Consider the following 17,911-nt stretch of genomic DNA (forward strand, 5'->3'; position numbering starts at 1 on the left):
GGCAAACTGCATAATAAGCTACAAAAGGCCAAAATAGATAGACAATATCTGACAAGGGTAGAAATGTCCAGAATGTTGAAAAAAAAATCTACTGTCCATTTTAGATCTTGGGTAAACACCTTATATTATACTGCCTGGTCTGGTGGTAGCGTGTTCACCTCAAGTGCAGAAGGTTGTTTTTTTTAACCCAACCGGGTAAAACCAAAGACTTTAAAGTTAGTATTTGCTGCTTCTCCCTTAAGCACGCTGTATTATTAAGGTGTAAGAGCAAATACTGGTTTGTTCAGAGTCAGAATAATGTGTCAAGGTAAGGTGACATGTCTCTCAGAGAACTAGTGTAAGAGATAAATTAGTCCTGGTAAAAATAATGAAAATTGTCTGGTCAGACAAATATAACTAGTATTAAAAGTCCATGGATACAGAATTTACTAGTATATTTAGTCCGATGTCAGTAATTTATGTCCCCAGACTAATTTTCCTAGTCCTTGACATCACTATTCCAAGGTAAAAATGTCCAGTTTTTCTAATACTGTATGCATCATGTCAAGTATATTTGGTGTATGAAAATTTTTAAGGATGTATGTTTGTCTGGCATATTTTATTCAACCTTGACCTCATTTTTATGGTTCATTGCTCAATGTTATTTTTTTTGCTTGTTTTTTGGTCACTTTTTCTATTTCCTTATTTTCAAATTAGCAATAGGTCAACTATATTTGGTGTATGGAATGATTGTAAGGTGCATATGTCTGAGAAGTTTCATCTTACCTTGACTTTATTTTCATAGTACATTGGACAATGTTTAGTTTTTGTGGTTTGATCTATTTTTCGGATACTGTTAGCAATAAGGCCCCTATATTTGGTGAATGGAATGATTGTAAGATGCACATGTCTGTCTGGCATGTTTTATATGACCTTGACCTCATTTTCATGGTTCATTGGTCAATGAAAAGTTTGCATTGTTTTGTAAGTTTATCATATGCTTTAAGCAACAGGTAAATTATATTTGGTGGATGTAATGATTGTAAGGTATGCATGTCTTTCTGGCAGATTCATATAACCATGACCGCATTTTATGGCTCTTTGGTCAGTGCTAAGTTTTCTTGGTTTTTTCATTTTATCAGATATTATAAGCATATGTCTACTTGTTGGTGTATGGAATGACTGCAAGGTGTCATATAAAAATAACAAGATGTCTGTCTGCGAAGGTTAATATTGCTGTGACCTCATTTTCATAGAATATTGATAATATTAAACAGCAAAAATGATGAGCAAGACAAGATATACAAATGATCCAAAATTGTCAGTTGCCTACTAGTACTAATTATGTGATAGTAGTTATTGTCATTAAATGATAATGTTTACCCTTTTATGTGTAGGGCAAGGATATAAACAAAAGAAATTATCAACAAAAATAGATTTACAGACGTCAACAAAGCCTAAATGGTAAGTCCACTTCTATAAAAGTTATTGCCCTTGAATAATGATTATTATGAAAATAAGATGTGGTATGATAAATAAGAAAACTATCCACCAGAGTTCAATTAAGTGGATGTAAGCAATGCAATTACTTATTAGAGGCCAATGATGACCTGTAAATAATGAGAAAACCCATACCCTATACATGATATAGTCATCTTTAAAAGACACCACAAACAAAATTTGGAACAAAACATCAATTCAAACTTCAAATACATCAGACTAATTTATAAAAAAAAACAAGTTATGAAAAAAAAATATGACGGACTTGGACCAACATCAACCACTGAACTATGTATAGGCTCCTGATTTTGGACAGGCAAAATATGGCAGGGTTGATATAAAGATAAGAAGCGGTATGATTGCCAATGAGACTTTTCTCCAATAGAGATCAAATGAACTTAAATTTAACAAAATTAGTTCACCGTACAGCCTTCGACAATGAGTAAACCCTATACTGCATAGTAATCTATAAAAGGCCATGAAATAACAAATGCAAAACAATTTAAAAAGGGCATGGTGTCTATCCATGCTAAACATGCTTGGGGGAAACACCACAAAGGCGAAAGCTAAGTGCCTGATTTTTTGCACAAAACAAAAAATAAAAAACAAATATGATATATAGCAACAATTGACAACCACTGAATAACAGGCCCCCGACTTGGGACAGCCACTTACAAAATGTGGCATGGTTTAACATGTTTGCTGGCGTCAAATCCTCTATTTAAGGACAGTGGAGTAAGTGTCAGTTCATTTAAATATAAAAACTATAAAATCAGTTGAAAAGGGCTATTTTCTGCTCTTTGGTCAGGTTATTTTGATACATTCCCGTTTCCGTTTTCAATTTTATTAACTCATTAGAATGCAACAAAGCAGAAAAACAGCTACCAAAAACACAGACCGGATGTGGCTGGAAATTTATTCTTTCCCTTTAACAAAAAAGACTCAGCATACAGATCTATTAGTACTGACAGTTACTGTCAGCTAATTTAAAGCAAATATCAACTAATAAAATAAACATTTTGTGAGCACCCAACCCACCCCTAACCTGGGAGTAACTGGGACAGTGGTTTTAATAACAGCACAACATTTGAACAAACTGTAAACATTTGTTGCAATTGGCTTAACTCAAAAGACTGCAACAAGGCACAAAAAACAACTAATATGAAAACCATAGACACAAAGCACTGAAATAAGAGTTCTTACAATTTTAAATATTCAAATGAAAGTTTTATCAAAATGTACATAAACATGATAAAATAGCCATTTTATTGCTGTATTTCTCTTCATTTATAATTTTTGAGTTTTGTGTATTTGTAGGTCAGACATCTTGGTTTTCATGATCATCATTCAACAAGTCAATACTGAACAGAAAACTTAAAGTTGATATTTTTCTACATAGTGTGACTTTTTTATTAATTTGAAATGGAATGTGTTTTTTTCCTTCATAAGAAAGAGGAAATTTCATCATAATGACTATAAACAAAAAGGCGTCATATCATCATGATCATAGATGCACAAGAACTTAATCATGTAAATGCCACAACGTAATTATCAATTGAAAGAAGAGAGGAATGAAAAAATATATTAGTATTTTGTTGTCCAAATGAACTTGCTTTGTCCACTCATTTAAATCGCTCCATCCAATAAAGATGTACGGTGGAAGATTTTTGAAGAACAGATTGCAAAAGAGGTTTTGTCTTAGAATTGTAGGAATATTCTAGTGAATGAAATAATTTATTTACTTGACTCTTATATAGTGGACTGAATAATTGTACATAGCAAGCTGAAACAAGAAAAACAAAACCTTAACAGGAAAAGTGTTTATTTTATAAATTTGCAAATATAAACCTAATATTATGAACACCACAAAGGTATAAGATTCAAATCGTTTGCATATTCATGTATTGCAATGAAACTATAACAAAGAAAACTTTAACTCATGAAAAGAGTAAACTATTAACTGTGCTTTGTCAATTTATTCAGTCAGAATATGAAATATTTTTTTCAGTTCTATTTTTCACAATAAAACAAACAAGACAAAGATTTCAAATCAATATTTTTTTCTTTTATTAAGACATGTCATCATTTTATTTCAGTTAAAGGATTTTATTTTTTGACTTTAAATAGTATTATACTTTCCAAAATAATAATAATCTTTATTGTCATATAAACAAATTAAAAACATATTTGTGACAAAATGAAAAAACCAAAATACACTCATACATGTCATATATTATAAACTTTTTACTACCAAACAGAATTCATTGTAACATACACATTACTGTATATTTATAATTTGAATTCCATAGGATTTTATTTTGTCCCATGGGATATTAAAAATCCCATGGGATAATTATAGTCCCATGGGATTTTTTTTGTCCCATGGGACAACAAATATCCCATGGGACTACAATTATCCCATGGGATCCAAAAAAATCCTATGGGATTTAACCAAAATGATCAATCCCATGGGATTTGCCCTATCCCATGGGATATTGAAAATCCCATGTTTTTCTAAATCAAATTACAGAATATATATAATAATAACAGTAGAGAAGCAATGAAATTATTGAATCCCATGTAATTTCCCACATTTTGGTTATATACACGACATTGTAGGTCTAAGGAGAGGCGGCGGCGGATTTGCAAATGAGTGTTTTGCAAATTAAAAGTGTCCAGTGTTATTATTATATACATATATATAAACTGTTAGCAGCAATATTGTTCAGCAAAGTAAGATCTACAAAAAAGTTAATATGACCATAATTGTCAATTGATCCCTTAAGGAGTTATTGCCCTTTAAAGACAATTTTACACAATGTGTTCATCAAGTTTGTTAACATTTAAAAATCTTCTCCTCTGAAATATGGGTGAGCGATTCAGGCTCTTGAGAGCCTCTTGTTTTTTATTTATTAAACATGACCAATTGCAACTTTATAATTTTTAATTGTATACTTATCACACTGACTATAAAAAAACCATTGATAAGTGTTATCTGCAATAAACTCCAAATCAATTTTCAAAAACTACTTATTTATAGCTCACCTTGCCCAAAGAGCTGAGTGATCGTGTCTCGTCATTTGGCGTCCGTCATCCGTTTTCGTTTCATTATCTTTGACAAAAGTCTTCTGCTCTGAAACTACTGAGACAAATTTTACCAAACTTATATTAAATTTCCCGGGAGGCGCTCTTAATAAAAATATTTTTTGTTTAAGCTTAAGAAAACTACAACCTTCTAACAGGAGACCTATTAGTCAAGTATCATTTTGGTATTCGATACTCAGAACAACCGAGTGATACATGAGTACTCGTTTGCATCCCTGAATAAAAGCAGTTCAAAAAATGAAATCATTCTTTTTTTCAAGGTTCGACCAAGAAATGATTGTTCTTAACAAGTTTGGATGTCTTCAACCTGTAGGTTCAGGTAAAACATTATTTAGTATTGCAAAGATATCTAGATTGCTGGTCATGAAGAAAATCCACATATTTGCACTTTAGTTCAATGTAAAATCTTTTTACTGATGTCTTAGGGACAACATTAAAAAATCAATGAAGGATAAAAAACTTAAATCAAATAGTTTTTTTTTGTTTTTTTTTTGGGGGGGGGGGGGGGGTAAAAATTGCTGCAAATTTGTTTATCCAACATCACTTTTACATATATCCATAATGGTCAATCAATTTTTCCCAAATTCAGTTAAGAGGGGGAGGGGTGGGGGGTGGGGGGGGGGGGGGGGGGGGTCAGTGAAAAAACTATGTGAAATAAGTTTTTTATCCTATATTGAACTTTTGTCTTTTAATGGTGTCCCTTAGCAAACTTTAAAAATAAATAAAATTGCTTCCCTTTACTTAATGTGTATTTTCAAAGCAAAAACAGCGCATTGAAACTAAATTATGGTCCAAGGAAACAGTTATCGTCCTTTGGTTTACGAATATAGTCCCTATTGTGAACAGTGTATAACTTGCATTTTTTTTGATACACTTTCCCAATTTATTTCTTGATATTTTATGCATGAAATATTAAGTAAGGGGATGAAATTACATGTTAAAAAAATTTGAGTGCTTAATCTTTATGTTAAGTAGTGATTTGGTCCAGTTAAAAAAGGTCAAAAATTAGAATGTCTGAAGCTGTCAAACTGAATTTTAGCCCCCCTTTACACAGAATTGTCAATATTTTGAGTTCGAGCTGGTAGAAGTTTCTATAATTTTGATATTACTTGTATCAATAGTAGTACACTACACTGTAAAAATCTTTTTGAGATAGAGCAGGTGCGATTTTTTTAATTTGAATTTATTGTCTAAAAGAAATGCACTACGAAATAACTGTGTTCTCGGGCCTGATGGTTCAATGTCCAGTACACCAATGTATTTAAAAATAGTAGAGGGGGCATTATATTTATGTAAATGTATAATTTTACTTACTGAGCATGCTGAATGTAATCAAATGCACACTTTAATTGATATATTCTGGCTTTGCAAGGGCAGGGTGTTATTTATAGTTTGGATCATTATCCCACAGGATTTTTCTTTCATTAAAAATAATTATATATATTTTCAGGAATTTGTAATGTCATCTTGAATTGGATGTAAGATAAAGTGTAAAGACCTAATTCCTAATACGCCAGAATGTTATAATGAGGTATGGTATTTGAAAAAAAATCTGATTTATGGTGTTATGCAGATCTGTTCGTTTACAGCACAATTTGACAGTACATTGGATGATTTTTTGTCATCATACTCCTAGTTTTATTCATTATAGCAATTTCAATAGTCATTTCCTTTTGAATTTTAAAACCGTCTTGTTCACCATGTGAACCAAAGGTTGAGGTTTCAATAAATAAATCTGACATGATAATGTCAAAATGTTAGACTTGACTATATTAAAAAAAACAGTGTCTTCATGAAATAACAAAAAAAGGCTGAGGCTCACATACGCATGTAAAATCACCCATATTAAATAGAAAATTTTTAAAGCATTGGTTAAAATGATCTATGGCATGTTGTTTGAAGCCCCATGTATGATATTATATTGACTTAATTTTTTCTGGTCTGTGTGTCCATCTGCTTGACCGTTTGTCTGTCTGTTCCTAATTTGGTCAAAGTTAGTTTGATTGAAGTTTTTAGTCACATCAGCTTGAAACTTAGTACAAATGATCGATCTTGATGGTGGGATATTTTCAAATTGTATGCCAAATTAGAAGCATATTATCTGATTATAGAAATTTAATTAACGTGAAAACAGGTTTTTTTTCAGGTTAAAGTTTTTGGTCATAGTAGAAAGTTTTAGTCAGATTAGCTGGAAACTTAGTTTATAATTTCCCTTATAATATAAAAAAAGAAGATGTGGTATGATTGCCAATTAGACAACTCTCCAGAAGATACCAAAATGACACAAAAATTAACAACTTTAGGTCACCATAAGGCCTTCAACAATGAGCAAATCCCATACCGCATAGTCAGCTATAAAAGGCTCAAAAATGACAATGTAAAACAATTAAAACGAGAAAACTAACGGACTAATTTATGTATTAAAAATGAGCGAAAAACAAGTATGTAACTACTTTTTTTACTTTTTTTAAAATTGCTTTTTTTTCATCAAAAGATCATATCGAATAATGTACACACATTTTGTTGAAGTTGAAAACATGACCTTTGAATTGGTTTATAATTCCCCTCATTATTGTTTCTTTTCACAGGTGTTGCTGGATATCAAGTCTCTGAATGTGTAATAGACACCTCAAAACACAAACTGATAACACACAAGTTGAAAGGAATAAATGATTTTAATGAGTTGCAAGTTGAAGAAGATGGTATACTACTGAGGAAAGCCTACAATATCGGCAAAGGAAAATTTATTCCTAATGCATCCTTAGACCAAATGGGTTTTGGTAAAAAGCAGGAAAATGAATCAGGATGTGTGGTAATATCAGGATTCGATTTACCTGTTAATATAACTGGAAAAATCAAAACACCTAAAACAGTTCCTGCAGTTAATCTCCTTGAAGGACCAGAAACAGAAATAGAAAATGATGAAGACTCATCAAAATTATCCTCTTGTCATTCAGAAAGTTCTGATCAAATGTTGTTCTATTGCACAGTAGTTGGCTGTGTCAAAATATTTGCTACCTTAAATGGACTTGAAAACCACCTACTGATAGGAAAGCATTTTTTACAATTGCAACGGGAAACAACCTATGATAAAATCAGACACCAGTGGGCACAGTTGTGCAATAAAGTGGTCTTTACAACCAAAAATAAATCAACATTAACAGATGGGACTGAAAAAGAATTTTCCATAAGTTATATGGGATGGGCTTTAAAGAAAGGCAGGAGAATATCAAGATTTCCTGAATCTGTTAAAAACTTTCTATTGGCCAAATTTGAAGAAGGAAATAGAACAGGAAAAAAGTGTAACCCAGCCTCTGTTGCAGAAGAAATGAAAAAGATGAAAAACTCAAATGGGGAAAAAATGTTTCCAATTAATCATTGGCTTAATGCCAGTCAGATAACCTCTTACTTTTCAAGGTTATGTAGTAAAGGAACCCCTAATCCTTTAGTGAAGACTGAACTTGATGATGAAGATCTTCTTGCAGCTCTAATTGCCATTGATGAGGAAACTGTTATCGCTAATATTCAATAATTTAATTTTGGATGTAACGCGTCTTCTAATTGGCTGACGTTGTTTTGTTTATCAGCTCATAGACATAATTTTGTCATGTGACCGTGACGTCATCAACGTTTTTTTATGGTTTACTCCGGTTTAAAATGGAATTCAGAATTAAATTATAAGAAATGACTGTAATATTTTTTCTGTCTATTCGAAATAACATAAAAATGTGGTGCACACTTTAAAATAACACGCTACGCGGGTTATTCAGTGTGCACCACATTTTTGATGTTATTTCTTCATAGACAGAAAAAATATTACAGTCATTCCTTAAATAACTATTTACTCTTTTATTATTCTATACCTGTTATTGTTGTTTGGCTACATGTACACTGTCATATAATTTTGAATAATGGGTAACATTTAAATTTTTAGTCTAACTAATATACAATTTTGGCATAAATTTTATAAATATTTAAAAAACATATCCATTTGTACCAAGAACTAGGATTTTTTTTTATGGTGCAAAATTTCTTTTAACAGTAATTATTACTTATAAGTGATATCTAAAAAAAATTAAAAAAAAACATCTTAAGCTTATTTTAGCAGATTATTTTTTTTTGTGTGCATGTCTTATAAGTCATCATATTGTGTATTGGTTAAGCAATTTACTTATTCATGTTATTAAAACCGGTTTAGGATCAAGAAAATTTGTGGAGAAGCTGAATGACATTTAGTGTCTTTTAGGATGTACTTGAATAAGGTCTAGGAATTAGTGTCAGATGTCAAATATTTTGCCCCATAACACCTATTTTTCTTTTCAAATAAGATTTCAATAGCTCATTAAATGTCAGTTACCAAAATATGGTGGCCTTCGGCTGTTGTGTGTTCTTTGGTCGGATTGTTGTCTCTTTGACACATTCCTAATCCCAGTCCGCCTTTCCAGCAATTTTTAAAAATCCAAATATTTTGAAAAGGAGCTCCATAACCCATTAATATTTTTGCTTATTTTGTTTCTTAACTAAAACTTTCCCGAACGAATAGTATCAATTTTAAATTCTTGATTTTTTTTTAATTTCACCAAAGTACATCCTTAATGGCTAGAAAATCTTTAAAACATATTAAAAAGTTTTGGCTAAATTACAATCAAATTGTCCTTCAATCTGTCCATTTTTTAAACAAACATTTTTTGTTAAATTTTTCTCTGAACCTGTAGAATTGAAATATTTACCGTAATATGTGATTAACTGCACTGTAACAGTAATGAGTTGTAATTTTTGTAATTTTTTTTTAACATTGTGCATTGGTTTGTTTGTCCGTTCGTTTTTCTGTCTGTCTGTCCTGCTTCAGGTAAAGTTTTTGGTCAAGGTAGTTTTTGATGAATTGTAAGGCCTAAAAAATTGTAACTTAGTACACATGTTCCCTATGGTATGATCTTACTAATGTTTTGCCAAATTAAAGTATTGACCCCAATTTCGCAGTACACTGAGCATAGAAAATGATAGTGTGAGTGGGGTATCGGTGTACTATGGACACATTCTTGTTCAAACAGTATATTAAACGAACATAAAAATATTTGTCACAAATTATTAAAGTACTAAGCAATCACTCATTGAATAGAAGCTTATGATACATATTTGAATAATGAAAACTAAGCATTATTAAAATATGTTAAAATGATTTTGCTTATACCATATAATCATTTTTTTTTTTTTGGAAAATTAAACATTTGAACAACTTATTTAATTTTCTTTTTATTCTTCACTTCCATGATCTCCAATTGACTCTGAGGTAAACATTGAATTTAAGTTCAATATTATCGATATACGAATAAGGGTGGTGTCACTTTATACATGTAATTTCACTAGATATGTCCTGTTCAAAAGGGAAAAAATGCTTAATACAAGAACATTGACTTTTGCATATTTACATATTGGGGAAGGGGAAAAGGGGGGGGGGCACCTTTGTGCCATGGACATCTGTTTCTTTGTTTTACTGATTGTACCACTGAACAAACATTTTGTGGGAGTAACTGTTTATCACATCTATAAATACCATAAAAATCAGTGTGGGAGACACAAAACATAGTAATCGTTGGCTGAAATTTCTTTATTAAAGTGGCTTGTGAGATGTGGATCAGTATATTGAGAAAATTATTTGGTTTTTAGAAATCATATCCTTCATTTATTTCAATTCAGATTCAATTGAAGCTTGCAAGGTAACAACACAATTATTTGTGGACTTTGGCTCATTACTAATGCAAATCATAACATTTTTTCCCCTTGGAAATAGTTTAAGCGACCCTCCTCCCCAATCATACATGAACACGCTATATATTGTTCCACTCAAAATGAAGAAAAGTAACCCTTCAAACCCTGAAATATCATATGTATAGGAATTGGCACGACATTAGTGAGTATTTCACTTAAATTGGATCAACATGGGGCGTAAAAATCAAAAATAAAATAAAAAAAAACTTAAAAATTGATGATTTTGATGGTGCTGCCACCTACAGCAGCGAAATATTTCCGAACTTTTTTTATGTTTAGATTTATTCTATAGGGCTTCTACTAAAAGGAAATATATAATAAAATTGTGTATACTGTTGCTGTTTCTAAAAAAAATTACATGAAATTAGATTTAATTTGCATTTTTCGAAAATGCTTTTTGATCACATTTCCATGGTTACGGTTGCTAGGGAAGAAAATATTTGAAATCAATTTTCAATCTGTTTTCATATCACTATACATATGAACTCTATATAAAATATATACTAGCAACAAAAATTAGATGATTAAAGCAAGATAAATTACTTTAAAAACGTGCCTTTTTGTAGTTTTCCTTGCTCATTTTCAGGGGCCTTCAAGGGGAAATTTTAAAATGATTTTTTTTTAACACAAATTTTTTTTTTTTTTTAAAAGAATTTCATTTTCAAATTCTTATAAGGTATGTTCACATCTAGAATATGTTATTTGATCAATTTGCCAACATGGGCTTATCACTGTTTGCCTAATTCTTACATGGACCTGTACTTAAATATGCTTTATCATTTACGATTGAAATGTTTATTTTGGTATCTGAAACCAAATTTGGTTCATTTGGTTCCTTGATCAATGATTTTTGTTCTGCTTGGTTTTTTTTCTTCGTTTTAATTTGTTATGCTTCATTGTACTTTTTTGCAATCATCGTATTTTGGCAACTTTTGTAATGCTGTCTTGCAGACATCGCAGCGACATTAAGGTGATTTTTCCCACAAAAATGCCAAAGAAAGTTATGCAGGAGTTATTTCCCCTGTGTAAATCAAAATTCATAATGGCGGGCGATTTCTGTCGTTGCAGACACACTCAAACATGCAGCAATATGGTGTCTTTTTTCATATTATAATGAATTTTCACATCAAGTAATGGGAATAATTCGAGTGAAAGCCGTATTTATCAAAAAAATGATCGAAATCGTCTTTTAAGCTCCGCCCACTTTTTACCTTATTTGGAAATTCTATGTAGTCCCATGTTAATTGAAGCAGACGTGCACTTGTTAGCTGTGATTTGAACGTTCTGGTAGAACAAATTAAAAGGAAAGATCGCTCCATTTTCAGGAGAAACATGTTTAAGAAGAACAATCATGGTTTAATTTATCTGTAATACCGTAAATTGGGTTATTTTGGTTGTAGTTTTATTTTGGTTTATTTGGTGCCTCCGATGAAAGTGCCAAAATTAAACACATGAAAATAAAGCAAACACTAAAAATTGAAATGCCAAAATCGTGTACCAGTACGACAATATCGTAATGCTAATTGTTGGGAAAAATATTTTATGTTATTATATCTTCCGTATATTTCCTACAAATCTATACATATAGCCAAATCTGCAAATAAATACCTGGTGTAATTTGACAAGAACACTATTTTTATTCACACATGTCATAAATATGCCTGGCTATTGCCGATTAGACGCCGTTATTGGTAATTAGAATATCAAAACTCCTTGTAATCCTTTATCTTCAATTAATAAATATGTTATGCCAGAGGCATAAGGATTAAAATTTAAATCCTTAATCGTCAATAGATTAACATGTACTGCAATAGAGATGATTAAAATTTATTTCAAATGATATTTGTAAAAAATAAGTAATCTATTTAAAAAGTTATTTTACTCTTTAAGATTTTATTAGCTATGAACCACGATATACGGAATTATTTGCAATTGCATCCGTAACCGATTCCTTCATTAAGTTAACTTTGTCGTGTTTCTAGTTTGAGAAATTCAATGATAGTTTGTCAATAAACGGGTAAATAAAGACAAATATGAATGAGCTTGCTCACTACTGGATTCCCAAATTAAACATATCAATTGCACGAAGCACCAAAATTACACACACAAAAATAAAACACATGACTTTCGAGAGAAAACCGCCAAAATATCCCGACGCAAAAATTTCCCGATTTACGGTAATGTATTATATGTTGAAATAAGCTAAAATACAGGCCCCATGACTTGTGCTTTTAACAGAACAGATTGACCACGTGATGCAATATATAATTTCAGCCATCAGCCAGCATTTTTAAAAGGGACACTGAACAGTACAATATGTATTCTATTATCGTGATCATCAAGATTTGTTTGTGTTCTTCTGTCAAATTACAGAATGCGGGAAATTAATTCCTGATTACAAAATTTTAACTTTTTAAAGTTTTAACAATGAAAGTCCTAAATACATGTGCAAAGGGCTCGACCATTTGATATTTAGTGACAGGCGTTTTTTTTCCAGATGGATTAGTTAAGTTCTTCCCTGCACAATCAACAGATAAATCATTAATAGCATATTTTTTTTTCACCACTTCTCCGGCACAATCATTATTTTTTAACATCTTTCACACCTAATTTCTGCGTTGTTCTACAGTTTTTAGGACATATATTTTATAAGCACCCTGTCATAGCCTCAGTTATTCATTTCCAGTTATTGCCAGGCAAGATTATTCACTTTCAATTCAAATCAATATTTTATAGGAAATAACAGAATAGAGGCTTGATCCATACAATTTTCAAACCTCCTCCAAAATTTAATCGTCCAAAGAAACATCGTTTATGTTGGTCTTATGTTTAGCTTCCAAAAGCAGTGTGGACCCACATTATTCTGTCCTTTTAATTCAGAAACTGTTCTGTCCAAATTGTCATATATTTGCCTTTTTTATTGTTTTTTGTGTGCAGTACTAGTCAAGGACCAGTTACCGTCATTATGAATTTTATGTAACATCAGAAGCATTGCGAAAATTTGGCATACTGCTTTTATCTGCAGACAAGAGAACTATAGATGTTTGTATTGTATGATAACGTATGTTTAAAACAATGAAATGTCGAGTGTTTTGTTTTTGAAACGCGTCGTGGAAAGAAATGCATGCAGGGACGTGACATAAAACTAACCATTTTTTTAACAAATAATATATAAAAGCTTTAGTTTAAAATACAAATTTCTCTCATAAAATTGTAAAACGTTAAAAAAATATTGAAAATCCTTTTCTGTGCTGCCCTCTATTACAGTGTATTTCTCAAGAGACACAATTCATGATCAGATCAAATTTAGTGAAAGGAAGAAAGACTATAGAATTCTTTGACGTACTGACTGTATGTTTGGTTAATTTGACAAATCTAGATCTCTTCTAACTATAGAATACCATATATGACATTAACATTCATATTAAGTATGATTAATGGTCAGATAATCAAGTGACAGTAACTGGTCCTCATAACCTTAAAATTTCACGCAAAAAAACGGCACACTTTCAAACCGCTTTTCATTGTGTACAAGATGATTTAAAGTCGGGGATTTTGGTGTTTAGCATAACTTATGGTAACTACTTCGATGTTAAAAGAATATTTTAAACAGAAGTTCCTATACAAAATTATTTGAGAAAAACCAAAGAAATTCTGATGTAACTGGTACTAGACCGGTATAGAGACAAAAATTGAGAAAACAGTGTCCACTGAAACAAGATTCATCCAATTTGGCTGCCCTCAATCAATGTTGATTTACAACTTACATCTGTAAATATTCGGACTAGTTCTTATTTTTCATATGTCAAGAATCCTGCAATCTGATTGGTAAATTAACCTGGGTGCAAATATACCCCCTTTTTTGACACGTCGATTCGCCAGGTAAAATGATAATAGACCACTTTCGAGTTTGTTGCGATTCCATCAAAAACTCTGGTATTAGTGAACGTCGTTAGTGCGTTTATGAGCATCGTCACTTCCGTCTCCATGTTGTGAGAACAGTTGAAAAAACAATAATGCTATTTTGTACAAAACATTCGGCAAATTAAATTTATATAAGCGATAATCAGCAATACAGTCATCGGGAAATTGTGATAAAGTACTTACAGAGATTTCTAGATCATCCTACATAATGACGATCACAAAGACGCTTGATAAACCTTATAGTACTTGGCTACAGGCGTGCGGAACAATCTGGTAAATGACGTCATAAAGGCGTACATAATTGACGGGACTTTTCCGGTGATGGACATAACTCGAAAGTTTTCTATTATTTAATTATGTGCAGAAATATTAAACATTTGTTCATTTGTTTTATTAATAACCATAAAGCAAAATATTTTTGTTTCAATGCATTGTTTTACCAACATAGGTAGTGTGTCGCACCACTTCAATCTGTTGTTTCCATAGGCAACGTAAGTAGTCTCTGCAACATGGTTTATGGATGTGTAAACTTGGGGAAATCAACTCTTCACAAACCAATCACAATAAATTAGTTGTTGATATGCAAATTTTGTCATTTTTAAAGAATTATTTTAGAATGTAACCATTACACATAATACAGGGCTTTGTTTTTCATTTTACCTCTCTTTTGCTCACACATTGTTGGGGGGGGGGGGGGGGGGGGGGGGGGGTATATAGGAATCACCCTGTCCGTATGTCTTGTAAGCGCAACTTCTCCCTAATGTATGGACCGATACTGATGAAACTTTACACAGTTGCAGTACACAATCTGAGGATGTGCTTGAAGGAAAATAATCCTGGTCCGAAATATTTCAAGGGAGATAATTGAACTTAGTTTAATATTGCAATATGTGGCAACAGGTCGCGTAAGCGCAACTCCTCCTCAACGGCTTGATCGATAATGATGAAACTTTACACAGTTGCGGTACACAACCTGAGAATATGCATAAAGGAAAATAATCCTGGTCCTAAATATTTCAAGGGAGATAATTGAACTTGCTTAAATATTGCAATATGTGGCAACATGTCTCGTAAGCGCAACTTCTCCTTGACAGCTTAACTGATATTGATGAAACTTAACACAGTTGCAGTACACAATATGAGAATGTGCATGAAGGAAAATAATCCTGGTCTGAAATATTTCAAGGGAGATAATTGAACTTGCTTAGTTTAATACTGCAATATTTGGCAACGTGTCTCGTAAGCGCAAGTCCTTCATAACGGCTTGATCGATATTGATGAACTTTACACAGTTGCAGTTCACAACCTGAGAATGTGCATGAAGGAAAATAATCCTGTTCTTAAATATTTCAAGGGAGATAATTGAACTAATTTAGTTTATTAAATGTGGGATGTGGGGGTATCCCTTAGTTAGTTCACTCACAGTTCTATGCAATACTCTCAGAATTCTAAATACTATCCACGCTGGCCTGTATCCACTCTTCTAAAAAGACAAGTGAAAATTTTCAACATTTTATAAAGATGCGCGCATGTGTAAGGACAAAAACGGACAATTTGATATTTTGTTTTCAGACTAGTAGATGAAATGTTTTTATCGCAGACTGTCAAGTTGTGGTATGATTATTGTCTTGTGTTGAATTATGTAAGGCCTCACTGAATTCAAGATTAAGACCAGCAATTAAAGAACTGTTCCTTTGCATTGCATGTATGCGCCTTTTTTCATGTGCACTGCATGTATTTATTTTGTGTCCTTGATTAATATTCTGTATATTTTTCAGTTTATATATTGACTGACTTGCAGAGAACAGGATTCATCCGTAATTTAGAAGTTTTTGTCAGTCACATGTATTTCCCTTTTCAGTATGTGTGACATTCGAAGACGTCATGATTTTCCTACGCTGCCTAAGGCCAAGTAAAATAATATGTGTTATTCTAGTTACATCTAGATAAAAAAAAAGGGAAGGTAGGTAGGAATTTTTTTTTACATTGAGTCTATAGGAGCAACATTCTGACTTTATCAATGCTTAATGAAAAATGACAAAAAATCTTCAGGTAGGCTATTTTTAAGACTAAAAAGTAGGGTAGGTAGGGTAACTGAAACCAAACAAATGTATGGTTTTGTTTGAAAGATAAATGTCTGCTTGTTCCAAGTGCACACCAACTGCTACAAAAGATAACTCTTGGCGGAAAGAATTACCTCAAGTCAGGAATAGTTGACATAATGTTTATGCTTATTGATAAAAGGAATGGTAAATTTTGGGACAGCTTTATTCATAATTCTCATTGTTATCATAAAGAATTAATGGTTACACTTAATAATTGTGATGCTTATAGCACAGACTATTTAACTTTTGTTTTGATAACATATGTAATTAAGACATCAATTTTTTGAACTTGTTGTATAATTTTTTAGGTAATGATTAATACAATTGTTAATACATTTGGGATTGCAAATTCCTTTTAAGAAAATTAGAACCAATCTTCAAATAAATTTACAACAAAAGATAATCATAAACGGTAAACGTCTTATTATATATAAAAGAAAAGAGATGAAAACAACTTAACTGCAGGAATCTATCAAATCAATATCATGATATAAAATGTGGTTTGCAGAATACATGAACAAATTATTTTTTTTAGATTTGTCTCCACTTCTAATTGAAAGCTATGATCTATATTTTAATATAACAAAAAATGTTTTCTTTCGAAAATTAGTGACAATTAGCCTTTCTGATTTTTAACTAAATGTGTACATAATATACACTAACTATACATATGTGCATTTTTTTAACATATTTAATTCAATTGAATAAATCAATTTTATTCATCACACAAAATTTGAATCTACATGTATAAACAGCTACATATGAAGGTAAACTAAGTTAGCTTGTCAGCTGATGTAAACCAGCAGGTTTTATTTCATCACACACAGTTGGATTTTTAATGATCTCACAAATCCTGAATGGATTACATATTTTATCATGATCTGTGAAAATATTCTCATTGTGATATGCCAGAGATCTCAAATAATTGAATTTTACTGTTGCCATTGGAAAGAATTTTAACATATTTTGTCAAAAATCAGTAAATTTTGTTTTTCGTCGAAAGAAAATGAAACCTACATGTACATTTTAATATTGTCATATGCACCAAAATTCACCATGTTTACTGTTACTGTTAATTGGATAGAGTTTTTTTTACAGTTGTTTATAATGACAGTACCCTTATTACAACCCTCATACATGTATACAAATGGAGATTGCAATTCTGCACTCTATAAAATTTCTCCTAAAAATAAATATTTTTAACTCTCATGAGCAAAAAAAATATCTAGTAAAATGGATATACGATAAAAAAAAAAAACCTATGAATGACTCAATTCTCACATGAAAAAGTGACTCAGCCAAAATAAAATGAATAATTGTTTCCTTTCTCCTACCTCATTTGTTCATTCCTGTCCTTACACATTAACTCGACATAATACAACAGTTTTGTTATACAAAACATTTGAATATGAGATCTTACATGAAACTTGAAAATTTTCAAAAGTATGCAAATTTAATGATATAATCTATTGAAATATCTATCAAAATGTTGTCACAATTACCTCATTTCAAGAAAAGACGGACTTATT

General features: G+C 31.4%; 1 long non-coding RNA gene across 2 annotated transcripts in view; it reads left to right on the top strand.

Moving 5' to 3' along the window:
- Positions 1 to 1,382: 1,382 nt before the first annotated feature.
- The window catches only part of LOC127732297 (uncharacterized), a 44,593-nt gene continuing 28,064 nt past the window's right edge, over positions 1,383 to 17,911 (top strand). Inside the window, exons 1-2 of one of the 2 annotated variants that reach the window (XR_007996165.1) lie at positions 1,383 to 1,443; positions 2,797 to 3,439. This is a non-coding gene — a long non-coding RNA (uncharacterized LOC127732297). Of the gene's footprint in view, positions 1,444 to 2,796; positions 3,440 to 17,911 lie in introns of those variants that run through there. The other variant, XR_007996164.1, reaches the window with a different exon arrangement.

This window comes from Mytilus californianus, unplaced genomic scaffold, assembly GCF_021869535.1.
Source record: "Mytilus californianus isolate M0D057914Y unplaced genomic scaffold, xbMytCali1.0.p SCAF_23, whole genome shotgun sequence".
NCBI lineage: Eukaryota > Metazoa > Mollusca > Bivalvia > Mytilida > Mytilidae > Mytilus > Mytilus californianus.